The 12,929-nt window shown below is 34.7% G+C and overlaps 1 long non-coding RNA gene across 1 annotated transcript; it reads left to right on the top strand.

The window, feature by feature from the left end:
* The first annotated feature begins 11,536 nt into the window (after positions 1-11,536).
* On the top strand, positions 11,537-12,672 carry LOC129750188 (uncharacterized). Its single transcript, XR_008738327.1, has 5 exons — positions 11,537-11,651; positions 11,757-11,828; positions 11,900-12,000; positions 12,068-12,153; positions 12,213-12,672. It is a non-coding gene; the product is annotated as an uncharacterized LOC129750188 (long non-coding RNA).
* The last annotated feature ends 257 nt before the right edge of the window (positions 12,673-12,929 follow it).

The raw sequence follows: 12,929 nt of genomic DNA, 5'->3' as shown, positions 1-12,929 counted from the left end.
AAATTTTGTTTTCTTTTTAATATTTTAACCTCCGAATCATATCTTCCTGATCATACATACTCCATGTCACGAATTTAGGGCTAGGCTCAATATGTATTTGTATGAGCTGCTTGGGTTAACGTTGAAGCGCCATTCGTAAGTTTACTGTGAAACATCAACTCATAATGAGTGGAAGTCCATTTCCAATGTCCATTTAATCTGGTAAAGGTGCACAAAACATCTACTGATTGAAAATGAATAGATGAATGCCTTTTTCGAATTATTATAATTATTCTAATAATCATCCTGATGAAAAATCTTTGTATAAAGATATTGACTTCAACCTGACAAGACCAGGCGATTATTTAGACATGCAATTTCTTGACCAACTGTACCAGGGTACATTTTTCATCAAAAGGCAAATAATTCATATAATCACAAATTATTTGCATCGTATGAAAAAAAAAATTCAAACAAACAATTTTATTACAAAAAAAAACTCACATAAACTAGTCGCAACTTATTTCCATTTACAATATTTGTAGTCTGGACAGCATATTTTATATGTGAAATACAAATTTAAAAGTTGTTTTGATAACTTTTGCAGCAGTTTTATATGGATTTTCAAGATGTTTCAAACGATGATTTGTTTTAGTTTAAGTAGATCATACTTATCAAAAAAGTTCATAAAAATATCTAAATATGGAATTTATTGGAACACAACGAAGTTTGAGTGCTTTTTTTTTTTTCTTGAAATCAGCTGGTTTATGTGGTTTGGCTCCAAGGGCCTCATATTTTAGGCGTAGGGGAGATGAGGGCATAACGAGCACCCAGGGCATAATGAGCACTTCACTTTTCTACGAAAGTACGTATTTTCTTAAATAAATTTTCATGAGGATTTGTTTCGTACTTCCTATAGCATTAATTTTTCACAAAAACAGGAATATCCTTATCATCTTTACAGAGATATTTGAAAAAAAGGGCTATGTTCTCAAGTAACGATAATATTATAATTTTTGAGCATCACGAAATAAGCTCTTATGATCTTAAAATCACCTTGATCTATAATGTACGCACTGCAACATGATGTACACATTGTTTCTCAATTTTTACTATCATAAAATTTTTGATTTTTCACTTTTATCAATTTTAAAACACGTTTTTACTTAAATTTGTTGACTAGGGGCATATAGAGTACCATATTATCGAGGCATAATGAGCATTGTCTGCCGTAGAATCTAGCAGCAAATTAAAATTGACCTTGACCTTGACTAGTTTTCATCCGACGATTTAGCCTATTGGTAAGGTGTCGGAGAGGTTATCAAAAGACTAGAGTTCGACTTCTGTTCGAGGTGATTGTTTTCCATTTACAATTCATGATCGATTTTTTTTATTGTAACACTATACGGCTAGTACATAATGTACGAGCGTGCATGAATTGTTTGTATTCTACAAACAGACCTAGATTATTTTGTTATTGCTTTGTTTGATGAATCTACGACTCACCTGACTTCATCGAATTGAATTCGCTGCTAGATTCCCCGGCAAAAACGTACATCTTGCTCTGATTAATGGTGCTCATACTGCCTCAGGGGGGGTTCTCATTATGCCTCCATAGTGGCTGGTTTTCAGCTTTTGGCAAAATTTTTTAAAATGCATTTTTTAACGTTTTCATCTAGTTTTTCACGTTTCAGCCCGTTAGGGAATAGGCTTTTCAAGTGTCTGAACACGAAACAATAATGTAACCTCCATATTATAGCTATTTTCTATGGTTAAATAAGCGTTTTCCTTAAGGTGGCCATTATGCCCCCATCTCTCCTACCTTAAAATCTCTTGAACTTAGAATTTTTAAATTTCATTATCGGCTTTATGTCGGCTTTAGATACATTGGTCAGTCAATAAAATGTATATTTTTTTTTTCAAATTTTCTAAACTATCTTAGACGGATAAATTCTTGAAATAATACATATGTAAAAACATCTAATTTTAGTTGCAAAGAATAAGAGTCTCCTGCCCGGGATTTCCTGACATGAAATACCCGGGAAATTCACGAAAATCCCGGGAATTCCCGAAACCAATAAAAAGTGTTTGATGAATCTCATCACTATTGGTCACCATGAGATGATGATAACGCCGTAAAGTAGACTAATAGGCAAACAATTTATCCACCGCTATAATGATGCCAGTTGTTCATTCTTTTGTAATTTGGTTCATCATTAAGCGGGAAAAGTTGTAATTGAGGCAAAAGACAAAATAAAAATCTTCTTTGGTTTTTACTGTTCCCGGAACAACAATTGTTCTTTTCCCTATCCGAAATGGTCTGACACAACAGTGTTGATTAACCTTAAAATATGGCTAAGAATTGAAAAAAAATTCCTTAAAACTGGTTGATACAATGAATTTGATGAAAAATGGTTTTTCGTTCGAAAACTTAGTTTAAAAGTGGGAAACGACAAAAAATCCATAAAATCTTACAATTTTTATAAAGAAACGCTACAACAAGTCCCTGAATGTTCAATTTTGCAACAGTCATCATTTTGAACTTCCTTACTATCGACAATGAAATTACATGGTTTGAAACAAAAGGATAGCTATCTGGAAATTGATGAGATTTGATAAATAACCTGAGGTCTAGTTAACCAACTTCTATCGATAGTGAAAAATCTTTCTCAATTGTTTCAATTATTTGCAGCAAGAATCAAACAAGTTTGTCGGTTAAAGTACTTTGTTTTTGGGTCCTGAGTTTTATAATTGCTAATTAAATTTTTGAGGCATTGAAAAAGTTTGAAATGTTTTGCCATACAACTACATGAAATTCTAATTAAAAAATATATAGATAAGGTTTTGTATGCAGTAGAGTGTTAAAATCATAATTTAAATTTTTCTCGGGATCCCGAAAATTCACAGGAAAAGGATCGTCAGATTTGCTCAATCCCTGAATCGATGAAATGGCCGGGAAAGAACACTCTACTTAGAATATAAAATTCTAGAATGGGAACAGAATTTTTTGTTTAAATTTTTATTAGAGAATTTAGTATGGGAGAGAGGGGAATCATGGGCCACTTTTTTTCGTTGTTCCATAACTTCTTTATTTTAAAAGATAAAATGAAAATAAAAATGGTAAGGTTTTCTCCATTTTCAAGGTATTATAAGGTTTTTTTTTGAAAATTTTTAATATGTTATTTTCCCCAAATTCTGACTGTTTAAAAAAAGCAATATTCTTTGGATTTTTAAAAATGGTGGGGAATCGTGGGCCACCAAATCCAAATTGACCAAATAACATGCAAAGTTTATGAGTTGACCCGAAACTGTGATTTCCTAATTCATTTCGTTATTTTAAAGCAATTTCAGATGATGAAATAAAAAAGAGAGCTGTGTATGATCGCATAGATTCCAAAACCTGGCTCGCGAACGTTTTGGTTAAATTTCTTATATAGGATGGACAAAATATTTTTCATAACTCTTCATTTGGCATAAGAAAACTTTAAAGATAGGAAAAACATATTTTAAGTTCTGAATGTGTATAAAAACATAAAAATATAGGTGGTTAAAGATTCGTGGCCCACGATTCCTCACAAGCTATGATTTGCAAATTGGTTGCATTTTGTGACTTATTGATGTTTCATCAAAAATTCCTTTTCCACGTGAAAGATCATGACAAAACTGAGATCATAAGCGTATGAGCATATTTTTGTATTGCACTTTAGGTTTCCCATCGATGAAATTAGAGGGTGTTTTTTTAATTATGTGAGTAAATTTTTCTAACTTTTTTTAGCTTGATAAAAAAAAGAAGCATATGATGCGTATTTCAGTCAACAACATATAGAAATATATGCTCAAGCAATGCGACGACGATGCCAGTTGGTTTGAGATTTTTATCCCAACACACATCTGAGTTATTAAAAGTGGCCCACGTTTCCCCATGGCCCACGATACCCCACTCTCCCCTACTTCGAATTCTCTAAAGGATTAAATTCTTATATACCTTAGTTATTTAAAAAGAATGACTTATGTGTCAAATAGGGCATGGTAATGCCAAGCCATTTTTAAAATCCGGTATTCAGAATTTCGTTTTTGCCAAAACCGATAAAAACCATAATACCGATACCTATTGAGAATTTTTAAAGAATAAACTGCGTACAAAAGCGAGGATGAAACTGAGTTTAAGAGGAATAATCACTAAGCCACCTCGTGAAGTAAATTTTAATTTGTTTTTTTTACAAAGCTCCCAAAGTTTAACAAGCAAGATGGGCATCCATATCAACGAGTGAAAAAAAAATCCTGAAAAGAAAACCAATCCTAGAACCATGCTTCTTCGAATCATTTTAAGCATAAGAATATTTTACCCTCTATCTGCCTTCTAAGATGTGTTGTAAGCCTACCTGGTTGAATAATTCTACTGAATCAAAGCAACCGAAAGATTCCTTTTGAATTAAACGGAATCTTTCGATTGCTTTTCAAGTTCAATGGCTTCTAAAAACTGAATGTTCACAGATAATCATACCGCTTGAACATCAAAAGTTTTAAGGTTGATAAGACATCGAATTGACGTAATTATTTAAAATAATTGGTTCACCAGTAATTTTTAAACATAAAAATACACGCGTTTTTTACCATACTAAGAAAGAGGGGTAAGTTGCAACAATCTTTGTTTATAATGAAGTATGAAATGAAAACGTTTGGAAATTTAAAGTTTTTGATATATTTGTGATGTCATAACGCATAAAGCACCAATTGCAGTAATTTTTGGTTATGTTCGAATCAATTTTTTTCGATTTTTCTGTCAAAAATGTTTTTGTAGAAAAAGAATAAGGATTCTGCATAGATTTAGGGGTAGAAAATACTACTAGCTTCATCATAAAAATAAACGTTTTGATGGATGAAATTTTGAAAATACCAAACATGTGATGCAAAACAATCATATTCCAGCACATAGAAACGAGATTTAAAAGGTGAATCTTTTATTTGCATTGTGATGCTTTTTAGCTCAGACTGGTAACTGAATTATAGAAATATTTATTTAAAAAAATTTGGTGATTATCCAAAATATATTTTTTGTAGGATGTTTAATATAAGCAATATGAAGTTTTTAGGTGATATCATCAAACCAAACCGTCATACTGGGTCAAGTTTTTAACGGCATCGAAAAATGTAAAAATTTGTACATCTTTTGTTCGATTTTTTTTAACTTTCTATGAAAATCAAAGCTTTAAAAAACCATCTTACGATGTGAGAAACTATGTCATCATCATTTTGTTATCTTAAAATGACAACTTTATTACATTTATTTAAATGAAAATTGTATAAGTCTTGTGGAATACAAATGTCGCATCTAACCCTGTTATTGCATGTTGCTCAGTTTGACGGTATTTCTTTTCTTAAACTTAACTCTTTCACAATGACGAAAACAAAAAGCGAAATGAGGTCTTGTATTTTTTTACTTTTATTAGAAAGGTCTTGTATTTGTCGAAACATCTTCGTATTGAGTATACAGTTTTTTTTTAAATTTTCTTTGTTTTTTTACAATCGGAATACAAAGTCTGATTACTTGTCGGTTTAATGGTTTGAAAAATCACTAACGCCCTCCCCTGTGAATCAAAATGAATCAATCAAGTTTCCATCTTTCGAGACTTCAAGTTGTGGTCATTTTCAAATCAACGCCCACACAGTTACGTGTCTATCGATCAGCTAATCCGGATCGCGATAAATTGCTTCGATATTTTAAAATAAAAGAAAAACGCAGGAGAATTCCCCGGCAAATAGATATCACGATGAAATTTGAGCAGATTTATTTCCTTCCCCATCATTGGTATGTTTCGAATAATTTTGCATGACTTCCCAGCATAAAACCGCCTAATGTTGAACGCACGGAAGCAGTTCGATTGCAAACGATCGGGCCAAGGATTGTTGTAAGATTGAATCCGCTATCTCGATCCTCCCATTATGGCCATTACCGTTTCTATTTACTGTGCCGGAGAAACTCCAATTACAAAACAAATTGAATTAACCTCCCGTCCGTGTGCAGTTGTAGCTTCGAGGGTAGTTCAGGTAGCAGGTGAATGTTGTCTGGTTGGATTGGATTAATTTATTCCTTGTCCATAGGGCACAATCGCAAAACAGTAACTACTCGAAGTCGACTGGGGAAATTGTTTTAAACTTCTGTTGATTCAGTTTAAACTCAAAGGCAAAGCTAAAAGTTGCTTCTTACATTGTTCTCTGTTTGGTATTTTGATTCTTATTTAATGAATTACACACTAATTTTAATTCAGTAGTCGAAATATGTACGTCGTTCAGTAAGATCTGATAGCTACAAATAAACTTCACTGAAGTCGTTAGTTCGAATCGATATGGCTACTAAAGAGCGCCACCTGTGAATACGATTCCAAAGATTTTCTCATGACTTGAAGTTTGAGCCAACTAACTTATGGCCAGACGCATCACTGAGACCCCACACAAGTCCTGCAATCTCAGCTTAGCCTATACCTTGCTTCGATATCTATCTAGCTATTCCAAATTGCCCTTCGAGCGCTAACTGTTCGAAGAGCTTACTTGAAATTTATTTCAATGATAATAGCTCTAAACTGCAAATATAAAAATCAATAACGTTTGTCTTTTATCGTGATGCCCCATCCAACGAGATCTTAATGGTATGTTAGAGTGGTCACTATTTAGAGCATCGCTAGCTTCCACCCTGAACGTCCTTAAGTATTTTTAGGAAGGTACTTCGATTTGCTACTTACTTCGGTTGAGGCTGCTTTCGGAAACGATGGAACGATTGCGATACGATACACGGCTGGTAACTGTCGGTCGGCTGTTTGGAGCCCATTGGGACTGTTTGGAACGCACGTTATGCGAAATGAAGCCATTCCCGATCGACGTGGGGACACCCAAGCGGACGGTCATGATGGCTCATAGACCGGGGCCACCAGCCAGTAGGAGTAGCTGAGACTTTCGTACTCATTCAATCTTGCCGTGGGTCATCAATTTGTTTGGAAAAGTTTGGCTGAACGCTGATTTTACTAATATAGGGTTTCTAGAAGTTGAAAAATAGCATATTATTGTGGAATAACTTGTTTATTAGGGGATAGGTTTCCTAAATGGGCCTATCGGGTTAAATGCGCCTACGGCCGTTTGACGAAATGGCCGACAAGACAACATATCTAATCAATGCATTTTGAGGGTAATACGGTTTAAACATAAGGCAAGAAAGAATTTTATGAATTAACCAACTCTAAAAAATTTAAAAATTCATTCAAGGTTTTGATACCTTTTGATGCAATATTTTGACTTTTAAAAATTAAACGTAAAGAAGCTCAAAACAAAAAGTTGAGTTATTTTTGTCTTTTATTCAAATGAACCATAAAATTAAAACAAATGTAAGCTTTTAATGATTTAAAAGTGGAATAAAAGAGTATTTTTGTATGCCCCCATCATGTTTGTAAAATGTCGCTATCCTAAAATAACAGGTTAAATAGAATAAATATATGATTTTTATCATTAAAACTCCGAATTTAAGCTCTAATTAACACCTTTAGAGAGAATTGAAGATCTCAAAACTGATTTGAGAAAGTTTTTCTAATGGATAGCCTCCATAGTATGGTAACCCTTACTTTGGTTTTATTCTTTTAAATAATAAGAGGAATTTTTATAAAACTTCTGCTTTGTCATATGAAAGTTATCAGTTTCTAGCATTTCCAATGAAATTATACGGAAATACTGCCAAAAAAAGAAATTTTGCCTAAAACATAAATGGCGCATTTAGCCCGCACGGTTTGAGGTTCGGCGTTTTAGACAACAGTCATAATAAAATCGATTTCTCAAAACTGAAGGAGATTTCAACATAAAAACTATTCCAATGTATAGAAAAAAGATGTCTGCTCATGTGTATTATTTGTATATTTTTGTACACATATTCGATTAAATATTTGATTAAATCAGTATTCTGCTTAATAGGCGCATATAGCCCGCTTCTCCCCTAGGATTAACGCAATGAGTAGAAATTTTTATGCACCAGATCAATTCGTGAAAAATACTCATCACTTTTCATTATTCACTAACCACTAATCATTCTTCCACAGCCAGCACTTATGTCTGAGTTCCAAAGAATTAATAAGTGTTTTTTATTCTTCTTGTCTTTGATCATGATTTAAATTATCAATTTATAGGAGTGAGCGAAAACCAAGAGAGATAAAATAAAAACGAAATTTGTAATGGTTTCCTACATTATCAACGAATCATTTGACAATTTTTATTTGTTTTAAAATGATTATTTTCCTCATGATCTGACTGTTTCAATAAAAGTATTTTTTTGGATATTGTAAAATGGTGGAAAATCGTAGGCCACAAAATCCAAAATGTATGATGTAGGGGAGAAAGGTCCCCTTGATCCCCTTTTCTTATTTTCATAATATCTTTTTGGAAAAATTTAAAAACTCGCCGTATTTTCTGACAGCGTGTAATTTCAAGTTTATATGCTCCAAAAGTTAGAACGATACATGAACTCGTAGATATGCTAGAAGCATTTTCGTGTGACTAAAAAAATTGTGTTATTTTTTAAGTTTCAGAACGCTTGATCCTCCACTAAAGGAGACTTGTTCCTTAATTCAGGGTGCCCTACTGACCCTAGGAAAAAATCTAGTATAATCTGAAAATAAAAGGTACGTTTACTATTTATTGCCACATTAGTTCTCATTTCACAGTTTGGAAGTGTCAGATAAAGAGAATTCTAAAAGTTTGTCTAATTCTCTAGAGTCATTGCAAACTTTAAGGCATAATTTTCTAGTTTTTACATAAATGCAGTATTTTGATTCCTTTTCAACAGATAATTATTGGACAAACATTAGTTATTGAACAGATAAAGGTATCTTCATGATTACCAATGATTGAGATTACTTCAGAAGAAAAAAAATCATTTTGGGCGCTAGGAATAAAAAAATTGGGCTTTACTATTGCTCTGGAAATATGGCATTATGAAGTTCATATTATACTCTGAAGATCGACATATTGGAATAAGTTTTTTTTATTAAAATTTTTTTGTGTGAGAAACATTTGAAAGTGAAGATAAATGATCTTCAAATCACATTTTGTTAAATTTTTCAAACTATAATAACTCGAAAAATAAAATTTGTTGAGATTACAGCAATTACTTTTATTTTATTTGATGATGATCCTAGGCTTAAGCCTTTTATCTGAATTTAAACTTAAAAATTAACATCGATTATAATTTTATGTAAAACACCTCTTAATACTATCTTTGATTTGGTTTCTGGACATATTAAGATTAATTTCTTCTACATGTGCATTGTAAAGTGCCATCATCCTGTACATTGGTTCGTTTCTCGCGTAATTCTGTATCCTGTTTAAAAGCTGGAATGGCCTTACGCTGCGTAGACTACTGCGTCCTTCATTGGGGGATATTTGCGAAAGCATGTACGGCGAATAAAATCTTCCACTTGTCAAATCCTTGAAAAATAATGCATCGTTTGATTTCCTGCGATTTTCTAGCGAATCCAATCCGACCAGCATGCACAGGGCTCGGTAATCCGGCATTTCATCTTGCCATCCAAGATTCCTCAGAGCGTATTTGAGGAATTTCTTTTGAACTCTTTCCAATCTGTTTACGTGGACATTGTAGTAGGGTTGCCAAACAACACTGGCGTACTCGATTGTAGTCCGAACTAAACCTACATAAATTGAGACGATTGTGTAGGGGTCGTTCAACTCATGGCAGACTCTACTGATCATTCCAAACATAGAGTTAGCTTTGGCCACTACCTGCTCTATATGTTTCGTGAAATTCAGTTCTTTGTCTATCTCGACTCCAAGATCCTTTACAGAGGTCTTTCTAGTGATAATCAAGCTGTTTTCAAGGCGATAATCATACATGATATTTGTTAGCTTCCGAGAAAACGATATAACACTGCATTTTGAGGCGTTCAACTTCAATCCATAAGTTCTGCAACAGTCCGAAAAATGGTGCAGTGCGTTTTGCAGAGTCGAGCAATCCTTCAGGTTGCGAACAGGGAGAAACATTTTCAAATCATCAGCGTATATCAGCACAAAAACATCCTGCAGTACCTCGGGGAACTCGTTCATAACAGTGATGAAGAGAAGAGGTCCCAAGTGACTCCCTTGTGGCACACCACTGTTAACCGAGAATGCACCGGATCTGACATTCCCCAGCTTTACATATTGAATTCTTTCAATTAAGTATGAATGTATCCATTTAAGGCAAGTATTGGCAATTCCATTTTTGCTGAGCACGGATAGCAGTGAATTGATATCGATCACATCAAATGCTTTTGACATATCAGTATAAATAGCGTCGACTTGCAATCCTTGCATCATCCATATCGAAATTCTTGATACAAACTCCCCGAGATTTGTTATGGTTGATCGTTTTTTAAGAAAACCGTGTTGAACTTGCGACATTTTTCTTTCTAACCATGGATACATTTGGTCGTACACAATACTTTCGAAAAGCTTCGGTATGGCAGAGAGAATTGCAACTCCTCGATAATTTTCGACAGAGAGCTTGGAAGAGCTTTTATGGATCGGCACAATATGCGAGATCTTCCAAAACTTTGAAAATATTCCTTCTTGGAGTGAGTCAGAAAACAGGCGATGTAAGGGTTCTAGAAGTCCATTGACACACTTTTTAATGAGCGAATTCGGTATCCCGTCAGGACCACTGCCTTTGGATTCGTCGAGCATTAAAATTTTCCTTCTTATATCTGTTATTGATACTGTTAGCTCATGAAAAACTTCATCCGGAAAAACATATGTTTGTTCAGTTTGAATATTATTCGAGCAGTATACATTTCGAAAATATTCGGCGAATAGTTCTGAAGCCTCTTTCAAATTATCTGCTTTTTTAGTTTTATACGATACATTTGTTGGTATTAAATTTGATTTACGCTTGGAGTTAACATACGTCCAAAAACGTTTCGGTTCCGTTTGAATATTTCTCTGTATATTTTTCAGATATATGCAACGTTGAGCTCTGTGCAAGCTTTTGAATGCATTCACCGCTACTCGGTATGCAATTTTGTCAACTTGAGATTTGCTTCTACGATATCTGTTATGCTTCTTTCGTTTCTCTTTCAAAAGACGAATTGTTTCAGCACTGAACCATTTGGGGTATCTAGAGCAAGCTGTTTTTAATTTAGTTGTTCTACAATGGTTCAGCAATGAGCCATAAACGACAGTGTAGAATAACAAAATGTTGAAATCTAGAGCACATTCAACCGAACGATAACTTTCACTTATGTTATCAAAAACCCCAAGACTACTCAAGAATTCTAGCATAGGGCGTGCTTGTGCATTAGCTATTTCATATGTAAAATCTTCAGCGGCCATAAAGATCGTACTCCATTCAACTTCTAACAGTGATTGAGAAACAGCGACCTCATTGAAATGTTTCATATCAATCTTTACCTTGATTTCCTGGGCTGGCGGTGTATCTTCGTATTGAAGTTTATTCACATTGACACTTATCGACATTGCTTTATGATGCGCTTCGTTCCGTATCAGCGGTGTAACTTCCTCGATTTGACAACATTCTTCGTCGTTCGTAAATAACAAATCAAGAAACCGATTGTTTTGATTTGGTATTCCACAAACTTGAAGCAGATCAGCTGCAGCCATATCGTCAACGAGAATAGCTTCTTCTGGTAAGCGAACATTACCAGGCAAAAGATGAAGATCAAGATCCTTGTCTCGATACCATGTAGTATTTTTCAAATTAAAATCTCCTACTATGATCGCTTTACTTTCAGACGACACATTATCGATTAACGCACTTACGCTTGCGGTGTGAGAAGAATATCGCTGACTGCTTGAACTCGGAGGTATGTAGATGCAGCACACATAAACTTCGTTTCCGTTGAAAGTTATTTTTACCGTAACTTCTTCATTACAGGTCGATTCATTGATTAACGTGCTAACCAAACGGTTGTGGACGGCAATCAGCACACCACCACCAGAAGCTTTATCGGAATTGGCAGGCGACCGATCGCAGCGGTAAGTTGTAAAAGTTTCGGGAAATATCATTCGGTCATTTATTAATGAATCCAAATTCGTTTCGCAGAACGCATATACATCGTAATCCAACTCGAGCGAGGACAAAAAAACGCTCTCGAGTCTCCCTCTGCTTCGGATGCTGTTCATATTCTGGTAATAAATACTTAAACAATTCTGATCGGCGGGCAAGTAATTGCGTTTTCTTATTACAGGCAAACGACTTGATGAACGCGGCAGAAAGTTTGTGCTTGGAATTTGAGGGAGCAAACTATTGTTGGCGAAACGAAACCTGCATTGTTGGATCCGTACGCTGGGCCAAAAAGGGATTGACAATAGGTTGTTCGTTGCTTGCAACTGTTTGGGCGACTAGATCAGAAGTAGTGGCGGGAACAGCAACTATAGGTTGTGAATCGAACCGAAATACATCGGATCGGCGTGCAGAAGTGAATTCGAATTCACGGAAATATATTCCTTTCTGCCATGTTGAGGCAGTGAGGGCTTTTTCCTTGTGTTCAATTGCAATTCCTACTTTGAAGGACACGAATGATAATTCGTTCAAACATCTTCCCCTAGGTATCAGTTTAATCACTTCCACCTCGGAGCTTATATTCATATTTAATTTAACCAATCTCATAATATCTTCAACTGTTGTTTGGGGGTCAAATTTAGATAGGTGCAGCCAGAATTTCGGATTATCATGGACAATTTTAATCAAACCACCAGACTCTTCTTTTTTACCTTCGGCATGTGTTCTTGGAGTGAGTTGAGTTGGGGTTGGAGCAAAATTTGTGCGATTACGTTTAGCGCTCGGTGGAGGAAAAACAAAGCTTCCCGGGCGCTTGGGCGTACGTGGATGATTTATGTCGATAATTGCGTTTATTTTTTCAGTATTTTTCCTTATTTCATTCCTCAGCTCTTCCAGAACTTGA

This window comes from Uranotaenia lowii, chromosome 2 (genome assembly GCF_029784155.1).
Source record: "Uranotaenia lowii strain MFRU-FL chromosome 2, ASM2978415v1, whole genome shotgun sequence".
NCBI classification, from domain to species: Eukaryota; Metazoa; Arthropoda; class Insecta; order Diptera; family Culicidae; genus Uranotaenia; species Uranotaenia lowii.
This window is presented reverse-complemented; position numbering and strand designations above follow the sequence as displayed.